Source organism: Hyaena hyaena, unplaced genomic scaffold (genome assembly GCF_003009895.1).
Source record: "Hyaena hyaena isolate Hyena2069 unplaced genomic scaffold, ASM300989v1 scaffold_68, whole genome shotgun sequence".
Lineage (NCBI taxonomy): Eukaryota > Metazoa > Chordata > Mammalia > Carnivora > Hyaenidae > Hyaena > Hyaena hyaena.
Genome location: NW_024080700.1, coordinates 3,690,438 through 3,718,324, shown reverse-complemented (window position 1 = coordinate 3,718,324; position 27,887 = coordinate 3,690,438). Strand labels below are relative to the sequence as shown.

The following is a 27,887-nucleotide window of genomic DNA, read 5'->3' as shown; positions in this document are numbered from 1 at the left end:
CCCGAGAAGCCAGCGCACTGCTTGGCAAGCCTGGGGACATTTCCCACATGCGCTGTCGGATGGCGTAGGCAGGGGAGACCCTTTAATTTTGTGACATGGTTTGGGGGCTCCAGCGTGAGCTAGTCTTGGCAAGGTTTCTCCCTGCTCTGGGCCTGTTCTGGAGCCTTTCAGGACCCCCACGTAGACTGTCCATGCAGGCAACTCCCTTTGAAGTCCCCGGGAGCTCTTTGAATGGAAAACATACACAACGGGGGTGTTGATGCAAATAAGCATCAGACCTGATATACGTGGGGAATAAAGGTGCTTCTCACCCCAAATATTAGCTCTTTAGCCCAGAAACTATGGTTTGATCATTAAATAAAAAGGCCACTCTCCCCCCGCCAAAAAAAAAAAAAAAAAAACCCACCATCTACCACCAAAGCTCCACCATTTATCTGCTTAGGAAACGATAAACCTGCTAATTACCAGAGAGTTTTAATTAAGCAACGGATATAGACAGTGCCGGGCTCTGTTTTTACTTTAAACGTATCAATAAAATAAAATTCCCAATTCCAGGGAAATGTACTAAATGAAAAAAAATAAACATTACTATCTTTTGAGATATCACTCATCGAGCGTGATAATTTAGAAAAAATATCGCTATTAGAGATAGTTAGAGATATTTTTTGGTTGAAAATGCAGTCGCCGACACAGCACCGAGCTGCAATTTGTAGACAGGTTAAGTAAATTAAATCACTCACTGTCTTTTTTTTTTTTCAATGGCTTTAAAAGTTAAAGGTAATTTGCAAAGAAAATGCTCAGTTTGAATTGGTTTGTAATATCTGTTAATGATCTTTAAAAAAATCCACTTATTCACAATCCTGTCCCTGAGGGAATTCTCATGTGCTATCAGAAAAATTTCTTAAGTCTGAAATGTCATTAGCTAGTGATTTCTTTGAAGCAAAAAGCCCTGAAAAAAATAAATTATATAAGGTATACAAGTGTGCAGGACAATCACTTTGATGAATAATATCTGTGTTTTTCGTCACTTAAAATGCAACAATTGAAATCCAAGCTGCTAAATTATAGAGCTGTCTTCTGAATTACCTCGGTGAAGGTATGCCTGCTCTGTTTATTTCACACGTATATTGGGTTCTTCCATATATTTATAGATTGTTGATGTAAAAACAGTAGTGTTGGAACAATTTTGATTCTATTCATTGTGTTTACCTTTTGGAAACACAAGGTGTTGCCTAAATACAGCGCTACAGGTGTTGCCGTCCAGAATTAAAACAATAGCCTGTTTTAGTGCGGCATCCTGGATCCCCAGAACCCTTCGCCCTGAACGGGGGTGTGAATACCGCACAGCCCCCAAATGGTCCAATACTAGATAACAGAGCTGTGAAATACTACACCAAAGGGGAAATTTTCTTCCTTACCCCAGCTGGCTATCAGTTTTTGCCTGGAAGCAGGGGAATGTTTGTAATACAATATTAGTCAGTGTAACTGCAGATGCCTGGTTTGCCTGCTATAAATAGCTGATCTTTTTTTTTTTTTTTTTGAAGGAGGAGTTGGATTTTCGCAAAACCATTGGCTACAGGTTAATTGTACATTTAATCAGAACGCATTTCCTTGTAGCCAGCCTAAATTTGTTACCTTTTAATCCCGTTTTAGGTAAGACTAGAAACGTAGGAGCCTCCAGGAACACCTTCATTATGTCTTTTTTTCCCCCTCCGTTAGACCTTTACTTTTTTTTTTTCTTCTCACACATTACTTACCTCTTAGCTAAACTGCAGAGGGACCCAGTTTTACTCATTGCCTCAAGGGGAAGGCATTCTCTCTTCCCTAGTCCAGCTAGATGTGATTCTTCTTATTTTCTGCTCTGTAACTGACATCTGGAGAACACACTGAATATCGGTAAGAACAAACCTCTGATTGATTTTAATAAAGAAATTCGATAATACTTGGTGCTTCCATTTACTTCACCTAAGAAATGGAAATCAACATTTGAAACGTTTTGGGGAAGCTTCATTGGGGCTCCATGTCTGGAATATTATGAAGAGCAGGAACATGGGCCTCAATGTGTTATCGTGGAGAGAACACATCCTTGTAACCACCTCCCAGGACAAGAAAGAGAATATAGCCACCATGCCGGATGGCCTGTAGGATGGGACTCCCCTTTCCTCCTTAAAGATAATCACTCTCCTGATGTCTGACACCATAGATTTGTGTTTTGTTTTTGTTTTTTCAACTTCATGTGTATTTATGAGCTGTATCTATGTTGCTGGCTGCAATTATATTTTCCTTGTTTTATTTCCTTCCGTTGTATCAATACCTATTTCTGTCTTGATGAACATTTGGGTTGTTTTTGGTTTTTGGCTATCTCAGAGAGTGCCACTGTAAGTTTCCTCGTGCACATCTTTGGTGGGTGTGCATGAATTTCCTTTGGATAGATAGACTAAGGTGGAAGTTACTAAGTAGTGGGGCATGACTGTGCTCAGCTTTAATGATGTCTGTTTTCCAAAGAGGTTGTATCAGTTTCCACCCCCACCAGTGGTGGGCGAGAGAGCCACTGCTTTAATCCTTATTAACATTTGGTATTCTTCCTCTTTTTGATTTTGCTCATTCTGGTGGTATGTACTTGAATCTCATTATGGTTTTAATTTGATTTCCCAGATTATTAATAAGTTGAGTATCTTTTCATGTACATTGGCCATTTGGATATTTTGTGAATGGGCTTTTCAAGGGTCTTGGTAATTTTTCCACTGCATTGTTTATCTTTTTTTGCCCCCCCCTTTTTAAATGTTTATTTTTGAGAGAGAGAAAAACAGACTGTGAGTGGGAGAGGGGCAGAGAGAGAGGGAAACACAGAATCCGAAGCAGGCTCCAGGCTCTGAGCTGTCAGCACAGAGCCAGAGGTGCTGGGCTCGAACTCATGAATCAAAAGATCATGACCTCAGCTGAAGTCAGACACTTAACCGACTGAGCCACCCATGTGTCCTGCATTGTTTATCTTTTCTTATTGTTTTGTAGGTGATACTTATATTCTTGATATGAGCTGTTTTTGATTACATATATTGCAAATATCTTATACTACCCTGAGTTTGATTTTTCACTCTCTTTATGGTATCTTTGGATGGATAGAAGACTTTAATTTTAATGTCATCTAATTTTGCAATATTTTCCTTTATAGTTAGTGCTGTCTATGTCTTATTTAAGAGAGTTTTGCTTATCTGAACGCCATGAAAATATCCTTTTTACATTATCTTCTGGAAGCTTTATTGTTTTACCTTTCACATTTAGATTTATAATCTACATGGCATTGATTCTAACATATGGTGTGAGGTTGGGATCAAATTTGTTTTTTCTTCCGTGATATCTACTTACTCCATATGGTTAATGAAAAAGACTTCTTTCCCAGTGCTCTGAAGTGATCTGTTTGTCATAAATTAAGTACTCACTTATTTATAAAATGATCATACGACTTCCTCCTCCCCCCTTTAGTCTGTTAGAATAACTTAACAGATTTTTCAATGTTAAACAAATTTTGCATTACTGGACTAAACCCAAAGTGCACATGATATATTATTTATTTGAAGTATTGCTCCACGTTTTGATAATTTTTACAACAACGTGTCTGCATGAATTTTACCTGTAATTTTCCTTTACTGTAATACCCTTGTCAGGTGTGCTATCAAGGCTTAGCTGGCTCATAAAATGAGTTGGAGAGGCGTCCTCTGTATGTTCTTTAAAAAAATTAAAACATAAATAAATTTAATCTAATATAGTTACTTAAAATATATGTAGTTTGTCCTAAGTATATCATAAGGTTCTCCAGAGAAACAGAGCCAGTGTGTGTATGTGTTTATTATAGGAATTGACAGCACAGTTGCAGAAGAAAAGAGGTCCCATGATCCACTCTCTGCTAGTTGGAGAACTGGGAAATCTGGCCAGGTAACTCGGCCCAAGTCTGAAGGCCTGAGAATCACAAGGATGTGTGTGTGTGTGTGTGTGGTGGGGGGCAGGCAATTGTGTAAGTTCTAGTTGGATTCTGAAGGCTCAAGAAACAGAAGCTTTGATGCTCAAGGGCAGGAGAAGGTGGATGTCCCAGCTAAGGCAAAGAGAAAATTCACCCTTCCTCCACCTTTCTGTTTGATTCACGCCCTCAGTGGATTGGATGAGGCTTACTGGTGAGGGTGATCTTTACTCATCTACTGGTTCTGGTTCCCTTCCAGAAACATCCTTGGAGAGATATCCAGAAGTAATGTTTTACCAGGTATCTGGGCACCTCTTAACCATGTCAAGGTGATGCATAAAACTAACCAGCACAGTAAGTGTTCACCACAATGTTCTTTCATTCCAGGCTTCTGTAGATGTTAACTTAGACTGGCAGCAGAAGGCTGGTTTTGTGTGAGTTTGCCTGGGGAAGAAAATGGAAGTTACATGATCTTCTGGGAGTTTTTTACAGGCAGTCACAACCTGCTCACGTGCCCAAGGCTGAAGTCCATTATTGCATCTCAGTGCCAGAACCCACGATCACAGTTCACCCTGGGTTTAAAGGAAAGCCTATGAGATGAGAAGCTTTTTGGACACATGACCAGCATTCAGATGAAACACCTGCTCCCACTGAGAACCTTCAAAGCCAATTTCATCTACTTTTTGACCCCTTCAGGTGCTGTTCCATGGAGGTTTTTTTTTTGCTTGTTTTTTGTTTTAAATTTTAATCTCCTTCCATACTGTATATTTCATATCTGACCCCATCTCTCCATTCCTGCTTGCCATTATCCAAGTTCAAGGCCTTGTCACCTCTTGCTTGGGCTGTGGCAATTGTGGGGTACCTAGTGTCCATTTCATCCCCTTCCCAGCCATCCAAGTGCTCACTCTAAAATAGGCAGCCAGCCATGTTAGTCCATGTTGAAAACTGCATAGTGGCTCTCCATTGCTGTACGAGAGGAAGTCCAGGCTCATGAACACAGCACACGAATTCTCCTGTGACCCTGCTCTTGCTTACCTCTCCAGCTTACCTCACCTCTTTTCTCCACTTCAGTCTTCTCCTTACTCCCCAGCAGCTCTGTCTGCTGCAGTTCCCAGTGTTTTCCCCTGGAGTTATTTGTGTCTCAGTTTTTGTGGATGCCGATCTTTCCGCAGGGGATGGGCTGTCCATGTCATTTTCCTGGGCAGGTAATTCTTGAACAATCGACTCAGGCCAGAGACTGTTGATCCCACCTAACTGGAGATGCATGGTCCCCTCCTCATCCATGGCTTTGTTTCTGATTAGACTGTGAACTTCTTGAAGGCTGGGTCCAGATCTTAGTTATTCCTGTGTCTATAACTCACTATGTGTTGGATGATAACAGGTGTTCAGTAAACACATTTAGACTTAAACAGAAGGAACAGCACTTACTAGTTGACTTGTTTGAGTTTCATTTCATCTTTTTTTTTGGAAGCCCAAGATGGAATGAGATGGCCCAAATGCCATGACTAGAAGCTATGGAAAATCTGTGAATATCAATCTCTTCCTGAGCGACTGATTTCAGTTCACCTGATTAAGACTCTTATGATGGAATTCTCATTTTGTAGAATGGATTAGTGACAAAGATTTTCTATAAAGACAGATTTTTTCCAGAGAAACAAATTCAAACACTTTCCTCCAAGAATTTAAATGAAAAAAATAATCCTATTTGAAAGGCAAGTTGACCAATATCCTTCCCCTTTTCTCTTATTAATAAAAGAGTTTACACAGAAACTCTATAAGAAATTGTGTAAGAGATTCACAAGGATCATTAAAGTCTCTACTAGACATTCACTTTCACTTTGTAAAATTGGCTATACCCTCAAAATGGTATCACATAAAAATGGACTTTCTGGGGCTCTTATATATGAATGGGTTTTGCTTGCACAGTGGGGCCATTCATTTTATTTGGCCCATTTATTGCAAGCACATTCTAAATTTGGCCTTAATTATTTTTCCTTTCACAAAAATATTTTGCGGGATCTTTTTGAACCCTGACTACTTCCTTCTTGCCCCTTAAAACAGAATCCAGGAGTGTTATTTTTGTTCTCTTCTAATTAAAATAATTGCTTGGTTCCTTTTAACTAGATTCATGCAGTTATTAGCCTCATACATGGATGGGTGCCATGGGGTGCTTGAGAAACAAAACGAAAAGTGATCATGTAGCTTCACATGAAAAAGATTCTTTGGTGCCAAGGAGCATTATTCCTTTCAGCCGGCATTTTATAAGGGCCTTTAGTAAACCTTGTCCCCCACCCCCCCCAGACCCTTACTAAAAGACGATTAAGTGAAAGAATGGTTCTATTTTCTCTATTAGGTAGACAGTGAACTCAGTACAATTTGAAGAGGGGCACTTGATATGTTAGGCATGGCACAGAGACTAGGGGTCTGGTTTTAATCTCTGCCCCTGCTTTGTCTTTCAGAATAACTGCAATTGAAGGATAAATGCCCCATGTCCTCTCTGCCAGTCGGTGTTTATCAGAGGCCAGTGGAAGAAGAGGGACAAAGGTGCCTGCCTGGATGTATGTGTTCATCAAGGGTTGTCGGCACCCTGTTTCTAAAAGGAAGTTTTAAAATAATGTCTTTGACATCAAGATGGTTCTGGAAGTTGATGCAGTCCAACAGTTTGGCAACCACAGGCCTGCAGGCTAAAGCTGACGTGTTGCCTGTTTTTGCAAATAAAGATTTATTGAAACGCAGCTGCACGCATTTGTTGATGGATCGTCTGCTGCTGCTTTTTGCACTACAACATGGAGCTGTAGCAACAGAGACCACATGGCCTACAGAATCTAAAGGATTGACTGGTTCCTTACAGAAAAAGTGTGCTGACTCTTGATACAGTCTGTCCAGTTCACTGAGTATCTGCTAAATAACTACTCCATGCTGAGAAATGTACTTGTAGGAATTTGGATGGCGGCCCTCACCTGATGAAAGGGTCTTTGGGAATGTGCTTATGTTATGGGTACTGGTGTATAGACAGCAGGAAGGGACACAGACTTGGGGCAGGAAATCATGGTTTGAGAAAGGGCTCTGTCATTATTGCCTCAGCCGCAAGGCATTGATCATGGCGGGGCTCTTCCTTTGTCTACTACATGGAGGGGAAGGTGCTGAAACTTCTGGCTTGGAGTGCATTTTTATTTATTAACTACTTCAAGACATTATGGTCAACATTATGGAAGTTGGGCACCCATTGCCAATTGGTCATTGAATGGGTCAAGTAAGAGAATGTGAGTCTTTAAACCATAAGATGCTATATTTGTGACAAATGAAAACATCAGGATAAATGTTATTTCTGTTTGGCCTGTGAAGCAATAAGACAGATAGCCTAACCCAAGGTCAAGTACTAAGTCATCAGGGAGCTGGAAGCTAGGTTTCCTGATTTAAGTCACCGTTCTTTCTCGTATCCCATATGCTTTTTTAAAAAAGTTTATTTTAGGGGCGCCTGGGTGGCTCAGTCAGTTAAGCGTCCGACTTCGGCTCAGGTCATGATCTCACGGTTTGTGGGTTCGAGCCCCACGTCGGGCTCTGTGCTGACAGCCAGCTCAGAGCCTGGAGCCTGTTTCAGATTCTGTGTCTCCCTCTCTCCCTCTGACCCTTCCCTGCTCACGCTGTCTCTCTCTCTCTCTCTCAGAAATAAATAAAACATTAAAAAAATTTTTTTTAAGTTTTTTTTTTTAATTAGAGACTGAGAAAGTGCAAGTTGGGGAGGGGTGGAGAGAGAGGGAAAGAGAATTCCCAGCAGGTTCCTCAAATCAGTGCAGAGCCCAATTCAGGGCCTGAATCTACAAACTGTGAGATCATGACCTGAGCCCAAGTCAGACACTTAGCTGACTGAGCCTCCCAGACACCCTTACCATATGCTTTCTTACATCATGCTTCTTTCCATGGCTTCAAAAATGCTCAGTTCTTTAGTTTATTCACTCATTCACTCACTATTCAATATTATTTAAGAGGCTGCTATGCATGAAAAAAGAGCTGAATTTTTCAGGGAGAGTGAGGACTATATAAAGGAGCATTGGAAGACTCGTAGAATAATTTTGTTCTTGGATCATTGAGATGAGAATCCTCCAGAAGGATATAGATTCTCCTCTGGATTTCCTCTGTCCTGCCCAAGGGGTTGGCCCTTATTCGTGATATGGAGAATGAGAGAGTAGATGGGATGGGAAAGGAAGAGCAATCCTATCATTCAAAAGCCTAACATGTTGTTTTATGGTCTGTGTGTGTGTGTGCATGTGTGTGTGCGTGCGTGTACTATTTATGTGTGTGTACACACCACGAAAGCAAAGAGAGAGATGCTGAAATGTTGATAACAGACTGTACCAGCAATGAAAGGATGGTGACAATCTAGGTTTGGAAAATTTGTAAGTGAAGATTTTGTATACAAAGTCCAAGGGAATCCAGATCAAAGGAATTTTCAAATACGAATTGTCCAGTTAAATGACATAAATTAAACATGCCAGATGTGGACTTATTTTACCACACTGTTTAAATACAGCCTTCATTCAGATTGTATTCATTCAATGATGTGTCCAGTAATTTTTGAAATGACGGTTATCAAATGTGCCTGGAGGAAGCAGCTTCCACCAAAATATTAAATTTGCCTTGTCATGGTAGGAGGAGTGATATTCTTGAAAGTTTCTGTTTTTGATGCTTGCTATTTTAACAGGGAAGTTTGCCAATATTTTCTTGATATTCAGTGTTGTGGGCTTTTTTTTTTTTCAGGTTTATCTGTGAGCCCAAGTCTGGCACGCAGGTGCCAGTGAAGCTGCCTCATAAGAAAGCAAACCTTCCAGAATCTTCCATTGGAGAATTGTCACCTGCAAAGACCTCTGAGAGGTACAGTAGAAAATTCTGCTTCATTCTCTTTCCCCTCTGTTTCCATAAGTCAGTCACAGCTCTGCCAACTGAGTTTGGGGGTGGTGGTGTCTGCTTCTATAATTCATCAACAAAACTGTGTTACCTCTCAGATGGTCCCAGGACCTAGGATGCTGCTCTTTTAAGAAGTGTAATTTGGTTCAGCACACAAAAAACATATTCATAGCTGGTCTTAGTAGTGATACAGATAACACTTTTCATCTGTAAGAAATTTGTAAGCGTTAACTAATTTATTTAACATCCCTGTAATTGAGTGAATTGTCTTCCATTTGCTGTGGGAAAGCCCTTCCTTTTCTAATTCTAATCTTTTAGCAGGTGTTCTCCTGAGTAATTGTCATCAGGGTGGAAATGTTTTATAGAGGGGAAATAAATCTTTCAGCGCAGTGTAAAATCCCACCGAAATAGATGACCTCCATTTTCTCAGTGTATAGCCTATTTTTAAGTGATTAGACAATGCTCTTGAAAAAAGTGACATCTCCTTGAAAACCGTAGGAGCTGTTCTTCTATTACTACAGCCGTGGATACTTACCACTACTGTGTACCATGTTCCTGATGGTTTACACATATTACTTTGGGTTCCCCAGGAAGGAGAGCTTGAGGAAAAATTTCATGTGCTGTCTCTTTAGTGGAGAGCTCAGTCCCAGAGTGGGACAGGTTTGGGAGAATGATGGTGAGGCTGAGATGAAAGGAGCAAATACAAGGGTGTGTTATTGATGTGGCCCCAACTTGGTAGGTGGTGTAACTGATTGCTTAGTCCTTGGGTTGGTGGTAGGCTAAATATTGGCCTCCAATGAAATGTCTTGTGTCCTAATTCTTAGAACCAATGAATGTTACCTAACGTGCCAAAGGCTTTGCAGGTGTGACTAAGAATCTTGAGATGGAGGGATCACCTTGGATTATCTGGGTAGGTCATAAATCCGATGGTAAATATCTTTACAAGGTGGCGGCAGAGTCAGTGGCAGATCTGACACATAGAAGAGAGGGCCGTGTGATCATGGAGGCAGGAGTTTGAGTGATGCAGTCACAAGCCAAGACATGTGGGCAGTCACTGGAAGCTGAAATCTGTGAAGAAGGGACCCTCCCCCAGGGCCTCTGGAAGCAGCACTGTCCTTGCTGGCCCCTCAGCAGTACTGACTGTGGACTTATGCAATAATCCATGTCTGTTGTTTTGAGCCATCACGTTTGTTATAGCAGCCATGGGAACCAAATACAAGGACTGTCCTCCCAGAGCATAAACTGTTGGGTCTCAGGATGGACTAATAGAGGACAGGTGGCAAAAGAATTGGTGTGCCAGTCCCACCACCAATTGGTGAATGGTTTTCCTAATGGGACATTAACACCCCATTACTTTCCCCTCTTACCTCTGGGTTGAATATGGTTAGGAGTGGAGTTTTGCTGGAATGTCTCATGCTTCATGGGTAATAAGGAGGCTTTGAGAAGAGAGGGCAGAAGCCAGCCAAGGGGACTGAAGAAGAGGCTCCATTGGGTTGCACAGGACCAAATCTGTGGAGTGGAGATAGGGTGAAGCAAGTAGCTGACAGTCCAGAGCAGTGTGGCCAAGTCGCCACCTGAGAGGTGGCATCTAAGGGGATTTGAAGCAATGATCTCCTTGGTTCTCCTCACAGGCACATGAGGCATGGGTGATATGATCTCCTCAGCATGCACTCATTCTCCAGTTTTGAATACCATTAGCTTCTGGAACTCACTGTCTCTCAGGGCTGCACATCTCATCTTCAAATGTGGTCATGGAAGTCCTTTTCTTCAGTTGGATCAAAAGACGCCTTTTTGGAATATTCCACGAGTGGCTCTAGTTTTACTTCTTCTTCTTTTTTTTTTTTTTTATTGTTTTATTTATTTTTGAGAGAGAGAGAGAGAGAGAGACAGCGTGAGCAGGGGAGGGTCAGAGAGAGAAAGGGAGACACAAAATCCGAAACAGGCTTCAGGCTCTGAGCTGTCAGCACAGAGCCCGACGTGGGACTCGAACCCACGAATTGTGAGATCATGACCTGAGCCGAAGCCGGACGCTCAACAGACTGTGCCACCCAGGTGCTCCTAGTTTTACTTCTTGATGAACATAAGATAAAGCTCATTCTTGCCCATGATAGCTCTCTCCAAATATTTGACGACAGTTTTTAGCCTTTTATCCCCCTGCCAAGGAGAGCACGCCTCATTTCTACAACTCTAGAATAGCGGAGGCACTTTCTCATTGTGCTGGTGGCCACCCTTTCCCCCAGCCAGGTTTCAGTTTGTACCCCATAAGGAAGCTCACAGAATGCCCCAGAACTTCAGACATGGTCTTCTCAAACATATGGGGTTCTTCCCTCCTTGGTTCTTACATCACTTAATGTAGCCAGAGATTCTTTTTCTTTTATTTTTTGCCAAGCACAACTTGTTTTGGTTGTACTGAGTGTAGTGCTGGTCACAATACTTCTTACACTCATTTGTGTACAGATGACTATATGGGAGTGTAGTTAGTACTAAAGGTGCCCCAAGAGCTCTAAAGAACGAATCACTCTGCAAGTGGTGTTACTGTATGATCAAATCATAGAGATCAAAGTGCCTCCCCCACATGAAGGCAGCACTTATTGGCCATGTTGGATTGAAGGGCATTCCCAGCCAACCTGCCCTATCACCATCGTTCTTTCAGCCAACCAACTAACCAACCAACCAACCAAATCCAATTCTGGAGCACCTCCTGGCCCAGAGGAAATCTACCCTGATAGAGCAGGCAGAGTTCTACTCCTGGTCCAATCCAAGACCCTAAGACCTTCTGCAAGATAATTACCATGGGCTAAGAAGGCCAGTGGACAGGTGCTTTACATCCACTATCTGCCACATTCACAGTAACTGTGCAAGGTAGATATTGTAGTCTTTATTTTACAGATAGAGAAATTAAGGCTCAGTTCAAAGGATTTCTCAAGGTTTTAGTGGAGCAGACCTAGGGTTGAGATTCAGGTGGGTCAGCCTTTCTGCTAAACCACTTGGTGGCTAAAGTGATTTTGAAGCTGTTGGGAGGCAGTCTTTGGACCTCTGTAGGTGCACTGAGCCTTGAGCTGACCCTTCCATGCCACCCAAAGGAGCTGGGTAGAACACAGTTGGCATTAAATGGCAAGTCTCTGTAAGTTCACCCTTAGTGACTGGGTCTTCTGCTGTCATACATGTTAGGAAACATCCCAACCACATTCTGGCCCAACCTCCACTGTTCACAAATTTGGCACTTTCTTTGGCCCAACATTCATCCACTAAGTGCCTTCTGGGTCTTTTGCCCCGGGCCAAGATAGGGATGGAAGAGCAGAGGCCCTTGGTTTAGGTCATGCAGCCTGAGAGTGCAGGAGTTCAAATGAAGGCCTCAAACATCTAGGTCATTGAGTCTGATCCTGCAGAGAAACCAGTAATATTTGAACTTCCTCTGGGCACCTACCCAAACCAAGGCATTCTTGAACCATGAGGGTGTATAATATTGTGTGGAGCTTTATCCAACCTTTTACCTCTAGTTTTTTCTCTTCACTTTTACTGCATTCAAGCAACTAGGCCAGTGCCTACTTTTTTTTTCAGGGAGGGAAGTGACAGTGAAAAATGAGTCTTACCCTGGTTGTGGCAGAGTCTTTTGGTTGACACCCTCAATGTGCTCCCAACTGTCTATTTCCTGTAACAGAAGCTAGAAAACCAACAGCTCACCTTCCCACCATCTTACAGATTAGAGTAGGCAGGTGCCTCCAGTGCTGAGCGGGAAATGTAGGCCATGGTCCATTATCGCCACTTCTTTCCTGGCCAGCTTTGTCCTGCTCATGTGATATGGGATGCCCAAGGGACAGCTGCCATCGTTACTCAGCATTAAACAGGCTGGAGGCTAGGAAGAGCCTGGTTCCTTGACTGCATCTTTGTTTAGCACTGTGCCTGATTTTTAAAAATTTTATTTATTTTTGAGAGAGGGGAGCAGAGAGAGAGGGAAAGAGAATCTCAAGCAGGCTCTGTGCTGACAGCATGGAGCTTGAACCCACGAACCCTGAGGTCACAACCTGAGCTGAAACCAAGAGTCAGAAGCTTAACTGAGGGAGCCACCCAAGGTGTCTTTGTGCCCGATTTTTTTGTTGTGTCTCACAATGAATTTGTAAGTCTCTGTTGTTGGGTTTCTGTGATGTCCTTCCAGATGTAAGCCTTAGTGTTTTGCTATATTTTGGGGGGAACAGAAAGAACTTAGGGCCCAGCTAAAGAGTGGAGATTATAAGTCTCTGGGGACATTTCATAATCATGAAGGTGGGGGAAGGGGCAGGGAGAAGATCTATCTTTGGTCTCAGGCCATCTGGTGGAAGCTGTATGGGTGGAGTACGAGGGTGTCCAGAGTAACTTGGGCAGAAGATGTGTGAGGACCAAGGTGAGGGGGGACTGAGTGACATATCAGAGGTTTCCTGAAGAGACACTGCTGGCCTCTCCCCTACCATGTCTTAGAACTAAAGAATCCCCAGAACTTGGCCTTGGCTTAGGCACAAGGGAGACTCCATTACTGAGTTTCTGCCACCCTGGAAGAATGAAGCTTCAAAATACACATTATATTAAGTTATGAAACACACACAAGCACACGCACACACACACACACACATTTTGCGAGGGAAACAGAGCATGAGTGAGCATGGGGAAGCAGCTGAGGGAGAGGTAGAGAGAGAGAGGCTGAATGTGGAGCCTGATGCAGGGCCCAGTATCATGACCCTGAGATCATGACCTGAGCTGAAGTCAAGATGGAGCTGCCCAAGTGCCCCCAAAATGTAGACATTTTTAATGCCTGAGTTGAGGACTGAGATCAGCACCAGCTCTGTTTTTGAAGGGGCAGAACATGGGGTGCCTGGGTGGCTCAGTTGTGTAAGTGTCCGACTTCGGCTCAGGTCATGATCTCAAGGTTCGTGGGTTCGAGCCCTGCGTCGGGCTTTATGCTGACAGCTAGCTCAGAGCCTGGAGGCTGCTTTGGATTCTGTGTCTTCCTCTGTCTCTGACCTTTCCCTGCTCATGCTGTCTCTCTCTCTCTCAGAAATAAATAAAACATTAAAAAAAAATAAGAATGGGCAGAACGTGTAGAAACACTCTTTGCAAGGTCGAAATGGATGAGTCAAATGGGATGAACCCTGGGGTCTGCCTGCCTCCACTCCTGCATGTGGGAGGAGGGAGGCAACACCACAGGGCTGAGTGGTGGGATGGGGCTGCTGGAGTTCAGAGTTTTTGGGGTCTCGAGCTGACCTCTGTGATAGACTCTTTCCTCTCTCTTGCCATCCCTGAAATGTTTCTCGGTGCTGGGACTGGTTCTTCTCACAGGGAAGATTCAAGATGGAGGTTCAGAGAGGGTGGGCAGAGAGAGGATGTTTGTCTCTCTGTCCTCATAGAAACGTTGTTCAACACTGGCGAGGGGGAGGGGGAGAATTCAGCAAATTGGGTTTGATTTTGGAGATGATTATAATTAAGCCAAATCGTTTCCTGCCTTCTTTCAAGGCTACCACTTTTCCAACTTTCCATTCAATTCTGTTCAGCTCATTTGAGCAGCAGCACTATGGTTAGTTGGTACTCTCAGAGTCGGCTGTCTGGCTGGTGAGTGCTTTTCCAGCACCTCGTAGCCGTGTGACCTTGGGCAAGTCACTTTATGTGTCTCTGCATCATCTGTAAAATGGAGTGGAGGACGGGAACTCCTCACAGGGTTGGGTGAGGGGTAAAGCCATTGGAACAGAGCTAACATAGAGCACATGGCCAGTACGTGCCTGAGCATCGGCTTGCTGTATGCCACTCCCTGGGCTCGGCCCCCTCACCTGCAGGATCCCTAGGAGATGGCAGGCACTGGCATCACGATAAAAAAGCTACCTCATCAGATGCAAATCCAATGCTTTCTTTCTGACAAGAGTGGCAAGCAACAGGTTCATGTTTATGGCTTTGCCTAGGTGCCTACTGCATGGCATGACTTTTTGCATTTTGTTTGAGAGGAGGCCATGGGCCTCAATTCACTGCGTTGTACTTCCTGGAAAGGTGACTTCTTTACCACAGAAGGAACCTTCTGCTCCACCCCTGTAAGGACTTCTGAAGATTGCCAGGTTCTATCGCGGGGTTGAACTTCCCATCAGAAGGTCAAGGATGGTTGGAATCAATCTTAAAATGAAATTCCCAATTGGATCATTTATGGTTACATCTTCTTTCCTTTGCTCCATCCTAATAGTTTTTCTAGTTTGGATGATGATCTTGTTCCTCATCACAGCAGGACTCCCATCCCCCACAGGGGGAAAGGATTGGCCATGATAGTTGGTTTCACTCTTGCTCAGAAAGGCTGTATTCCAGTGAGCTCCTTCCCTTCATTCATTATGCTGAAATCATATTTCTAGAGGACAGAGATGAATGCTGTGTACTTACCTGATTAAAATGCCTGTTGTTTTAAATCTATTTTCACAGATTTTTTCCTCTGATAGACATTCAGTGACACAACACATTAAAAATTATATCTGTATCAGCAGGTTCCTCCATCATATTTACGTAGTGTGTGTGCATGTGCATGTATGCAAGTGAGCCATGCAAACCCGGGGGTCCCATTATGAGCGGTAGGTATTCAACAGTTGTGGGACAATTGCAGCTTTGACAAAAGCAAGATTGGATTATGTATTTTATCGATTGGTAAGAAAAATCGCACAGTTGTTTACAAAACACCAAATATATAAATTACATTAAGATGAAAAAGTACAAGGAAACACTATTTACCTAAGGCTTTTTACCGGGGTAGCTGTAATGTCGTTAGTGGAGTGGCAGTAATGCAGTGACCCATTGGTATGGGCAATTCAGCAGGTCTCTCTTCTAGGCCATTTTCCAAATGTTTTTGCTGTTCAGCAGGGCCTGGGGAGCAAGACTGAGTATATTTTAGTCCTTGCCCACCAGCATCATCCGAACCTCCATTAATCTTTGAGTTCTGCGCCCTCACTTTACCAAAAGAATCATGCCTCCCCCCAAGAATTATGCAAAAATCAATGGCAAAGTTAATTGAAGTCTGGATCTCTTAATGTTTTTCTCTTTCTTAAGCGATGGCTTGGGTTCTGAACAGTGAGGTTTAACTCCAAAGACCGCTTTAATTGAAGATGAGTGAATTGGGAGGAGAGAGACAGTGGTGGTAGATAATTTTCCAAGAGACTGAAAGATAGTGTTTGCATTTAGGATTTCATTTCCTTTCAAGTTTTACACTGGGGCTTAAGGAATGTTACCAGATGTGAAGAATGACCAAGGCCTCTGCTCCGTTGTCTCGATAAAGGGCTGGAAATGCTTTGAAGGGGGCCAGCTTCTTCCCTTTCCTCCCACAGGGCTAGAGAGAGCAAGAGGGGTGAGAGAGAGAGAGAGAGAAAGCAGTGGAGGACTTCCTACCACCAGAAGGTGGTCAGCTTCTTTATTTTAAAGATTCTCCACCTTTCTGATGAGTGAGGTGTTCATATCATAGTGATTCAGGCCTGGGATTTGGCCGACGCTAGTAATACTTGTTATATTTAAAGCAGCTGATAATCTGCAAAGTAAACTCTTCGCTGGATTCTGATGCCAATTTGGGGAGGCGAATGCAACTGGTATTTTAATCTCTACTTTGCGGAAGAAGGCACTGAGGCCCCAATGGGTTGGAGTTTGTGCAAGATGACCCAAACCGTGAGGGGGACACAGGCCTTTCACATTTAGGGCGAATGGATAGAGGGTCAAGGCCCTGACATTTCCCTTGATGGAGCTCCTAAAGATGGGGTAGACAAGGCTCATCTTCAGCCAGTAGGGACCCACGCGGTGTCCCTATAGCACCCTCTCTTAGTGCCAGACCTGCCACCGGGCTTTGCAATTCACAATGCTGTTCTGACTCTCACTGGTATCTTCCAAAACATTCAGACAAAGAACTCTGAAAGGCATCTGGTCAAGCTTTGTGAGGGGGGAAAGCTTATCCTCCGATCCTGAGGCCCTCAAGTCAGGGATTTGATTATGCTTATCATGATCTCAGCTTCCACCGCTCCAAATGTGATTAGTTTTGTAATTAGTTAATGTCATTACCTGTCATCAAATCCAGACAATGTTGGTCTCCCAAACCTCCCGTGGCAGGGAAACCCACAGCCTGACATCTTTTCACTATTTCACACTGAGTTTCTTTAAGAATCCTGGCAACCATCCTCTCTTCCCTAGACCACAGGTCTGAGAGTTAGGGGAAAGATGTATTTCTTGTGTTTCTTTAAGGAGATTTAAAATTCTTCGGTCCACTTCCCAAAACTTTTCTTCACTCCAAGCAAAGTATAAATAGAATCTTTTCAGCAAGTCTTAGACCCCACCGTATTTTCCTTCTCATGTATGTTGGCTACATTTTGCTTTGGGCGGAATGGTCAAAATAAGAGCCAGTTTACCTTAGGGAAACACCCCGTTAAAAACTATTTTTACCTTATGTAAAATGCTGCTTGTCTTCTTTGCTTCGGTTCAGACATTCAACAGACATTCTCTGCATGCCTATTGGGTGCAGGTACTTGGAATGCAGTGGAGAACAGACTGGTCAAAGCCCTGTCCTCTGGGAGCTTATGTTCTAGTGGGGAAAGGTCGAGACTAGGAAATGAATGTTTGAAAGTAAAGTACACAGTGTGTGGGCTGGGCATTTTCCATTTGTCCCTCCAGACCCCCTCTACCCCCTTTTCCACCCTGCTCAGTGGAGAATCTTGGGAAGAAGGTAGGTCTCTAATGGTGGCATCAATGGCTTCTTTGCCATCAGGTCCTGGCTGGGTCAGGAGCTGGAAACTGAGGCACAGGAGAGTGAGGTCAGGGTCCTGATGACCCGTTAGTCCCTTCTGCTGACCATAGGGTGACACAATTGCTTTTCTGTGTGGCAGGAGTCATCCCCTCCCTTGTGCTGCTTCAAGCCTAGGGGTGACATCTGGTCACCACAGTTTTGGTTTTCCTAACCCTTGTGACATGTCTGTAAACAGACCCTTCATCGGCCTCTCCGGAGTCACCCATTTGAATGAGCCCTCTGTTTCTCACTGGGACCCTGACTGGCACAGTAGGTTAGAAGGCAGTGCCATGGACCAGCGCCATTTCTTCCAGGGCCCCCTGTTCATCTGCTACATTGCTTGTTGTCCTGTGCATACTCTTGGACTAAATGTCATCAGACACCAGGCTGCGTTGCTCCCCTAGGACTCAGTTTCTCAATGATGGAAGCCACGTGACTTGTCATCATTCTACGTTACAAAGCAAGGGCGCCTCTTCTACATGCTCTCTGAAGACAGTGATCATGGCCTGCAGTGCGTGGCCAGCCCTCCGCACCTCGCGCATGTGATAGGGCCAGACAGACTGGCTCGTTCGGTTCAGCAAGCCCCCACTAACAGAAACAAAAGGTCCCTGAGATGTGGTATTTGGGACCCTTCCCAGCCCTGCCTCCTGTCCCCATAGCCCTACCCTCTGCTCTGTGCCCATGGGAGTAACTTGCACATTTCTATCCTCCCATGTGGGCTTTAATCCTCTGTGATAAAGTTCAATAGTCCTCTTAGAAGGCCTTGCTGGTTTCGGGGCGCCTGGGTGGCTTAGTCGGTTAAGTGTCCGACTTTCGCTTAGGTCATGATCTCTCGGTTCTTGGGTTCGAGCCCCGCGTCGGGCTCTGTGCTGACTGCCAGCTCAGAGCCTGGAGCCTGTTTCAGTCTGTGACTCCCTCTCTCTTTGACCCTCCCCTGCTCGCGCTGTCTCTCTCTCTCTCCTAGAAATAAATAAAACATTTAAAAAAAAAAAAAAAAAAGAAGGCCTTGCTGGTTTCATCATTTTGAGGAAAAGGAGAGATAGATAGATAGATAGATAGATAGATATTTACAAGTTGTAATTTAATTAAATTTCCTAATTATGAAAAAAGTTCATGCTGACCATAGAGAACATAAAATACAGAAGTCAGAAAAATTCATCATACTAGCACAGGTGGGTACCACAAACATCTTGGATATATTCAAGAGGTTTTGACTTTAGCTTTGAGGGGAACACATTTACCATTGCCAGCCCATCTCCGTTCCCAATGCCTTCTTGTTTTCTAAAGAACTTTTATAGATTCTTGGACCCTTTTGCCTGCCGGGTTCACACTGGCCTGAACTGCCCACTTAAGCCAAACTAAGTATTTTCCTTGTCTGCATTTGAGCTTATTGCTTAGGTTTGGGGAGTGAATCCAGGCTCCGTGCTCGGCAGTCCATGCATCCTCTCATCTTCCAAACAGGACCCAAGGTTTCAGATGGCTTTGAGCACGCCCCATGTTTGTGGGTGGTTTATACACTTATCACCTTCCTTTGGGAACCCCTAAAGGATGCTGTCCAGTCAAGGAGCTGTGCTCCTCCGTGACCTCACCCTTCTAGAAGTGTCAGCTTGTGTTAAGGCCACACTAGGGCTTCCTGTGCGGAAAGCCCTCGAACTGTGAAGTACCCCATTTCTCTTGATAAAAATGAGGTGGAAGGAAAAAAAGAGCATGGCAGCTCTGTTACCTGATGGTACTTATTAGTTAGCTTTCTCTGAAAGGACTGAGAGATTTTATGTGGATCTAAAGTTATACTCTGGGGGAATTTGTTAGCAAAAGCCACTGATTTGAATGCGATTTATATGTTCCATTTGTTTTCTTAGTTTGAAATAGATGAAATGAGGATGATATTCTTCATTTGATAATGCACTCAAGAATCTTTCGATATAAGTTTTAGTTTAAAACTCCCAGTTTCCAACAGCCTATTTAACACACACACACACACACACACACACACACACACACACACACACAGCAGTCTGGCTAAAAAATATCCTCAGGAAACCAGCCTGGAAGAACAGAGGGTGAAACATGAATGAGCTATTTAGCTTTTCTTGGAAAATGGCATAATTCTCAGAGGGATGAAAGGCCAAGCATTCCCCAGATTTTTGTCAGGCACATTTGCCAGTCCACAAAATGCTGGAACCCCAAACACAGAAACTGGATGGATTTCAATTTCAGTAATTCAGGTGTTTGTGGCATAGAATAAACACCACCCAGAAGGCAGCATCCTGAGTTACCAGAAGTTCCAGCGAGCAGTATAATTTTAGGCAGCATTTTCAGCTTCTTCCAAAGAGGGATAGTTGAGTCAGTCATTCAGTTCACATAAGCAGAATGTTTTACTATTTGAAAAAGAGATCCCGAATCAACCAACATTTGGGACTAATATGGCTGAATTAATTTATTTTTCTAAGGTTATGTCTATCTAACTTCAGTCCGCTGGTGTCTTTCGACAACTCAGTGGAGTGTCTGTTGAGTGGATGTTACGTCTGTTGAGTAGATGTTATGCAGTCCCATGGCATTGGACATGGCGAGCTGGAACTTAACGTGATATCTGCTACTTTTGGGGAACTTGTAATCCAGCCAGCGAGACTGGACAATTCTTACAAAACAGCCATTGAAGAGTGCGAGGCATGAAATAAAAAATGGGAACAAGTATGGGACAGGAAGTGAGAGGAGAGAGAGAGAGACAAAAGTGTACTGGGGTGTTTCCACAAGGCTGTAGGCCACAGAGTATAGGCTGGAGGGATATGTATAGGTTGAGGAAAAGAGATGGTTTATCAGGCTGGGATTTAGCAAGAGAAAGCCGCTGATTGAAAGAAAACTACATTGAATATCCACTTGCCAGGTATTTCTTAAAAAGACCTACGATCATTACATTCACGAGCTAATTCTGATAATAACCACATGGCAAGGTATCTTAGCCCCCATTTTGGGAATGGGCAGAACGAGTCTTAAAGATATTAAATAATTTACTCAAGATCACCTTGAGGGAAGCTGGTAGTGTAGGCTTGTCTCGGCTACACCAAAAAGGTCTGCTGCTTTGTTTCCCTGGCCTCAGATTAAAGCAGTAGACACTCTGGACAGTTGTGTTTTGCACGTTCTTGCACAGTGAATGAAGACATGGATGGGAACATTTGGGGATGAAAACAAAACACATCTGGATGTTTGCTGAGCTTTGGAGCCAAAGAGGAAGGGGGAGGATTGAGCATGTTGGAGTCTCGGCGTTCAAGGTAGCTGCAGTAATTGCCACTATGGCCATCGTGCGACACCTCCAGCCCCCAGCTCCGATGTGACGGTGGGGCATCTGGGGGTAGGGTGGAGGTCTTCTTCCTCTAATCAAAGACAGTCTGTACATGGGTTCTGCTACCTTGGGGTAGGCACCAGAACGTTTTCTACTCAAAAGGAGTTGAAGAACATGTGGCAGATGGCAAATTTTCCCTAAACCTGTCTTTCTTTTCTCCCAGCGTGAAGTCATTCAGCTGGAGGGACTCTACTTCCCACCCTCCCTTTCTGGACGTAGTACGAAGTTATTGCCTATGAAATGTGAACAGAAGTGTTGTGCAACCTCTGCTTCAGCTCCTAATTGGAACTCATTCTTTCTAGGCTTCCTTTCTTCCTCCCTTCCCATGGGCTGGAACCTGGATGTGCTGGCCACCCCATTAAACCACACAGATGCAACATGCCCCGTACCATAGGAGGCAATGAGAAGGAGAATCTGGATCTCGTCATTACTGTGGGAAACACAACATTCTACCAGCCTGCCGTGTCCAACTCCAGAGTGTGAAAGAGAATGCAATTCAATTCTAGGAACTACTGTATTTTGATGTCTGTTTAATGGAAGAGCTGAGGGTTTTTTTTTCCCCTCTGTGAATATACAGAACTTTTCTGGGCTGGGAAGCAGAGAAATGATTTCAAGTCAATATCTTGTCTTCCCTCATTTTTTCCTTCATTCTAAAAATATTCCTGAAAATACACTAGCTCTGTACCAGCAGTGCCATAGTTAACAGAAGAGTCATGCTCCTGTCTTGCTGAAACTTCCATTCTAGCAGGGAAGAGAGACACAGCAAGTAGACAGAAAATTAGAATACCTACCGACTGGAACATGCGTTGTGAAGGACGTAAACTTGGGGCTGGGATATAGACACAGGAATGAGAGAAAACCACTCTAGAGGGCATGGTCGGAGGAAGGCTCCAGGGAGAAGTGGTGCATCATTTGAGCCCTAAAGGAGGATGGGAAGCCAGGTGGGCAAAAAGCGGGGGCACAGCCTTCCACGTGGATAGGAGCATGTGCAAAGGCCCCACATCAGAAGGACTTATTGAGCACAAGTAGCTGGAGACAAGAATGAGGAGTGGACAGACACATTCCTATTGGCAAGATGGCTGGGGGCCGGTACACCTGTGGCTTTTGAAGGGTTTTAGCAAGGAGTGTCTGTGTATGTTTCAGGGGAGAGATAATGCGCTCCATTACTGTTTAAGATCGCTTTTACTACTTGATAGACAAAGGACTGTGGAAGCGTAAGAATTTCTGCAGTTGACATAGCCTCTAGCGGTCCTAGCAGTGAAGGTTGAGATGGGTCATAAAATTACAGGGGTACCTGGGAGGCTCAGTGAGTTAGTTAAGTGTCTGAATTTTGGTTTTGGCTCAGGTCATGATCTCTCAGTTCATGGGTTTGAGCCCCCCACCGGGCTCTGTGCTGTCAGTGTAAAGCCTGCTTGGGATTCTCTCTTTTTCTCTGCTCCTCCCTCTCTCTCTCAAAATAAATAAACTTAAAAAAAATTACATCCACATAGATGAAAAATGCGCATACTCCTATGATATTTTCAAAATCACGGAAGAATTTCTCTAACCATATAGTATTTGAATTCAGTTAAAATAAATATAGGGCCACCTGGCTCAGCCAATAGAGCATGTGACTCTTGATCTCAGGGTTGTGAGTTCCAGCCCCACATTGGGTGTGGAGCCTACTTAAAAAACAAAGTAAGTACAAGTCAGTCATTTCAAGCGTTAAGTTGGAAGAGGGTTTCATAAGCACGATGCTGTCAGTTCCACACAGGCTGGGAAATGCTGGGTTAGAGTTTAGGGTGCTGTCATCTTGTCTACATTTGTAGTTGACAGGTGTGGGTGAGGTTGTTGAAACAGTGTGCCTGCCGTTTCTGGGACTTGTAGGGGCTCTTGCCATGGTGGGGCTTCTAGAAGCTTCTCAGGGCCCTGGCCTTTGGAATTTCAACCTCTGGCTCAGAGACGGGGAAGAAGGAAATGGGCACACTTTAGTTTATAAAACTCTTCAGACCATTAAAGCTACCTGTTTTTTCTCAAGCAAGCAAGGGCTATATTTATGAACCCTCCTTTCCTTCACGTATTAATTTTTCTGAGGGAGATTTTGCCTCTTAAAGGGCAATATCCTGACTCCTTTTGAAACAGCTATTCACAAGCAAGTTCTTTCAGGAAGGAAATGATACAGTTCCCAGACTTGCAGATGTCAATGCAGTTATTATTGGGGTGTTCTTTCTAAGGTTTTAGGTTTCCCCAGCCTTGCTGGGATGCAACTGACATCTAACACTGTGTAAGTTCAGGTATACAGGGCCTGGATCAGACACACTTAGATATTGCACATCTTTAAGGTTTTTAATAGCTGGCTTCAGAAATAGGACACTGTTGTTTATTTATTTTTTTGGACAGACGAGTGATATCAGGGTCTGACATAGACCCTAATAAGGATATTAAGGATATTGTGAGATGCTAATTTGTTGGTGATTTTTTTTCTGCGTATCTAAGAAATCTAACAAGAAAAGAAGTCCAAGTTTCAGCTTCTGCACATCAGGAAATGGTTAGTGTGTCCCGGTCTTGCCTTACAGACCTGCTGGGGAGAAAAACCTTCCTTTCTCTTCCCTTCCCCCCAGCCCTTTCGATCTCTTACCCCAAAGGATTCTCTTGGTGAATTGGGGTATGCTTGACTGCCCCTAGAGAATGGCCGCCCTCAGTACAGCTGCTCCAGGGAATCAGCCTTGGAACAAGGCTCTCCAGGGGGGGCAGGAGGAGGGAAGAGGGAAGCCGGGTCAAACGTGGCTGGATTTCCTTCCTTGCGTGCACTTTCTTCCTCTGCTCAAAAAGAAAAAAAAAAAAAAAAAGAAAAAAAGAAAAAAAAAAAAGCCCTTGGAAGAGGCCTGGGGAGTCAGATCAAATGTACTGGCTCAGAGCCAAAGCTTGACTTGTCTCAGCCTGAGTCTCAGACCAGGGACTCCACGTTCTCAAGTCTTCATTTCTGTCCCGTTGAAACTGATAGGGAAGGTTAATGAGATTAACGTGGCCAAACACCACGGGCTTCTGAGAAGGAGCCAGATACGTGGTGGCTGATGCAGGAAACACCAGCGGGGCCATTCTTGTTGGGGACACTTTTTACTGGGCTCTCCTCTAGTTAAAGTTGATTGTTTTTATTGGACAATTCAAAAGTAGCCTGTATTCAGGGTGAGTCAGCCAGTGGCTACTCAGTAAAATGCCTGCTGGGTCCGTGAACGAGTGAAGGTATTTTTTTTTTTAATGTTTTATTTATTTTTGAGAGAGAGCATGAACAGGGGAAGGTCAGAGAGAGAGGAAGACACAGAATCTGAAGACAGGCTCCAGGCTCTAAGCTGTCAGCACAGAGCCCGACGCAGAACTTGAACCCACGAACCGTAAGATCATGACCTGAGCTGAAGTCAGACGCTTAACCGACTGAGCCACCCATGCGCCCCAGTGAAGGTCTTATTTTATATTATTTTGCATCTGACCTTTTCACCAACTTGGCCCAACCCTGGCCACCCTTCCAAATATATAGTGATTAATATTTTCTAGGATAGGAAAATATTCAGAAAAGTAATTGGGTCTGGGATGAAATGTGGTTGAACGAAGAAATAGGTAAGGACAAAACCCAAACAGTGTATGGGGCAGAAAAGATGAACTCTCTCACTGGTCGGAGATTTTCTGTATAAAACATTCCCAGAGGAAGGTGGAGAAGATGGAAATGTGTGTGTGTGTGTGTGTGTGTGTGTGTGTTTACGAGTATTTTTAAGCGTGAAATAGCAGTGAAAGGAGGGGAAGGAAGAAGAAATTTTGGTAAATCTATAAAGTCCCCACAATTTATGAGAGTTTAAAAGGCAATTTCTTTTTAAGGGGCAAATTCCTAATTTCCCACATAAAAGTATGGGAATTGAATGGTAAATCCTTCTGTGCCGACAAGACCCCTGAAAAGGGGTATGAAAAAGAGTTACTGTGTCTTTTCCATTCATGTCTCTTGAAAGCCCATGGATGTGAAACTGCCCTGCGACACACAGCCCTGGGTTTCAAAGCTGCCCGGATGACTTTTCAGAAATGATCTATTGTGACGCTTTGTTTTGTCCGGGTTGCCCTCGTTTTGTTCTGCTTGGGCTGTATCACTCTTCTGCTCTGCCATTAATCCACCCTGTCTACTCCTCCCCATTCAGAGGCGCTTTTACCCCCTGCCCTGCACGGGGGAGCCTGGACGAAGTGACTGAAAGGCTCAGCATCGCTGCTGTGGAGAGAGGGACCAAGGCAAAGAGGCAAGGGGTGGGGGTGGGGAAGGAGCAGGTGGGATGTTGGGTGCAGAGGCTCACCTGGGAGGTTAGGGTGTCTGGGAAGAAAAAGAACAGGGAGTGGGGAGGGGGGAGGGGAGCACGCAACGCAACGTGAAGGGCTTTTATCCATCTGCCCCAAGCCTGAGCACCTTGGAAAAACCTTTCGCTTGCACTTGAGCTGAATGGCTGAGCTGCTTGATGAAACACTGGGAATGGGGGCTTGTATAGCCTGAGAATGAGCCCACCCTTAATTTCAGGTTTGAATTGGTTGACTTACTTGCAGTCACGTAAATGTAGCTCAGGTGTGGTCAGACTGGGACAAAATGACAAAGGATACAGTGGTTTGTAAAACATCTGAAATCTATTGTTTACGTAGTAAACTTAGTAACTCAGATTTGGTTCCCATCCTTATATCCTCCAGGAAATATTATATTTAATTATATTCTAAATAGAGAAGATGCTTCTTTTTTTTTCCTTCTTCGCTGCCCTACACATTGCTCACTTTTTAAAAGAGATTTTTTAAAGTTTATTTTTATTTATTTTGAGGGGAGTGGCAGAGGGAAAGGGTGAGAGAGAGCTTTCTGCTTAGGGCCGGACCACTGTGAGATCATGACCTGAGCCAAGATCAAGAGTCTGACGCTTAATGGGCTGAACCACCTGAATGCCTTCACATCACTTACTTAAAAAAAAAATTTTTTTTTTCAATGCTTATTTATTTTTGAGAGATGGAGCGCTGGCAGCGGAGGGGCAGAGAGAGAGGGAGACACAGAATCCAAAGCAGGCTCCAGGCTCTGAGCTATTAGCACAGAGCCTGACATGGGGCTCAGACCCACGAACCTGTGAGATCATGACCTAACCCAAAGTCAGACACTTAACTGACTGAGCCACCCAGGTGCCCCACCCACATCACTTATTTTTAAGTTCAAGAAGGCTGCTCAAATGTCCCAGAGGGTCCCGTGATATGCTGGGTTATAAAGTAGTAGCAAACATCCCCAGAATACCAGGAACTGAACACAGTAGATTGTTGATCTCTGTACACATCCAGCGGGGGGCAGCAGGGAGCTCTGGTCTTCACAGTTGCTCGATGAAGGGTCACATCATCCATGATCTCCATGGACAGAAGAAGGTACCTCTCAAGGCGCTCACACTGGCAATCCAACATCTGGCTCAGATGGTCCTTTGCTTAACAACTAAGTCCAATGGCTGCATCCTATTGCTTGGGGCCAGGAGGCTCCCTCTCTGGGGTGCAGGAGAAGGTGGAGAACCAGCCATCTTTCAGAACATACCCTGCACATGTTTTCAGGAACAAGCAGAGAGCTGCATAAGAGAAAAGAAAAGAAAAAAGAAAAGAAAAGAACAAAGAAGAGGGCAGCAAGCCATTTTTCAAAACTTTAACTGAATGATACAAGTTAGGAATTAAATGTTTTGAACACAATATGATTAGCCCTAGCCTCCACTGTCATTTGAGCTGTGTGACCTTAGGCAGATTATGTAATTTACCAGGCTTCCATTGCATCACTGATAAAGTGAGTTGGTGGGTTTGATCAGTGGTTCTCAAACCTGAGTGAGCGTTAGATCACCAGGGTCTTATTAAAGCATTAATGATGGGACATCACGTGTGCTATGTCTGATTCGGCAGGCCTGGGGTTGGGCCCAAGACTTTGCATTACTAACAAGTTTCCAGGGGATGCTGATCTGCTGGTCCAGGGAACACATTCTGAGATGGTCTCTCGAGGAACACTGGAGTCTGATGCGGCTAAGAAATTGCATCTTTCCTAGAGGGAACGAGGGAGAATTAGTGGATGAGTTGACTAATAGTTACAGTAAAGTTTTCACGCTGAAATTTGACTGGAAAATGATTCAACGGAGCGTCACCAACCCTTAACCTTTTTGGAGAGAACATTTGCATGTTGAGTTGACACATATAGTGTAAAGACACATCTCAATTACAAGATGTGGTCCAGACAGCTGCCCTTGTGGGGACAGAGGCGGCCACTCAACTCTGAGCAATTACTTAAAATTAGACTTGTCAAATTTGTTTAGGGTGACCAGGCAAGTACATACATTGACCTAATGTCACTCTTCCTAGGGAGACGGTGTAATGATTTTGTATATCAGTCAAACTATTCAAATACTAACGCTGCCTTCATGCCGTAATCAACATTCTGGTCAGATGCCATCTTTAGAAGCCCTTGGGGATTTGCATCTCTTAATTATTCTTCAATACCCAAACCAAGCATTCTTTAATTGGTGTAAATTGAACGGTGTTCCAGTGCAAACAAGGAGAGGGCACACTGATCAATGATTCCGTGCATGTCTATTGGAAAGCCATTGCCATTAGATCAAGTCACAAATCCTCAACTCCGTTTGCTTCAGTAAAGCACCAGCTCATGGAGCCAGCAAACACTATTTCTACTTAAGACATCATGATTGGCAAGCACTGAGTCCATTGTGAATCTGAAAAGTCTCATCTTTCACAGAAAGGGTTAAAAAATCCATCCTAAAGGTACTTTCTGTTCCAATGTCAGAAATCACCTTTTACTGAGAATTCAAAGGTAACAATAACTGTTAAAAACAATAACAGTTCAATAGAAACAAAGTGATTCTATCCTCCTACTATTTGGTATCTGTCTTTCTCTTTGTCTTTGTCTTTCTCTCTTT

General features: G+C 43.9%; 1 long non-coding RNA gene across 1 annotated transcript; it reads left to right on the top strand.

Annotated features, from left to right (window-relative positions):
• The first annotated feature begins 4,348 nt into the window (after positions 1–4,348).
• Positions 4,349–21,658, top strand: LOC120232170. Its single transcript, XR_005528512.1, has 4 exons — positions 4,349–4,651; positions 6,415–6,513; positions 8,714–8,827; positions 21,258–21,658. It is a non-coding gene; the product is annotated as an uncharacterized LOC120232170 (long non-coding RNA).
• The last annotated feature ends 6,229 nt before the right edge of the window (positions 21,659–27,887 follow it).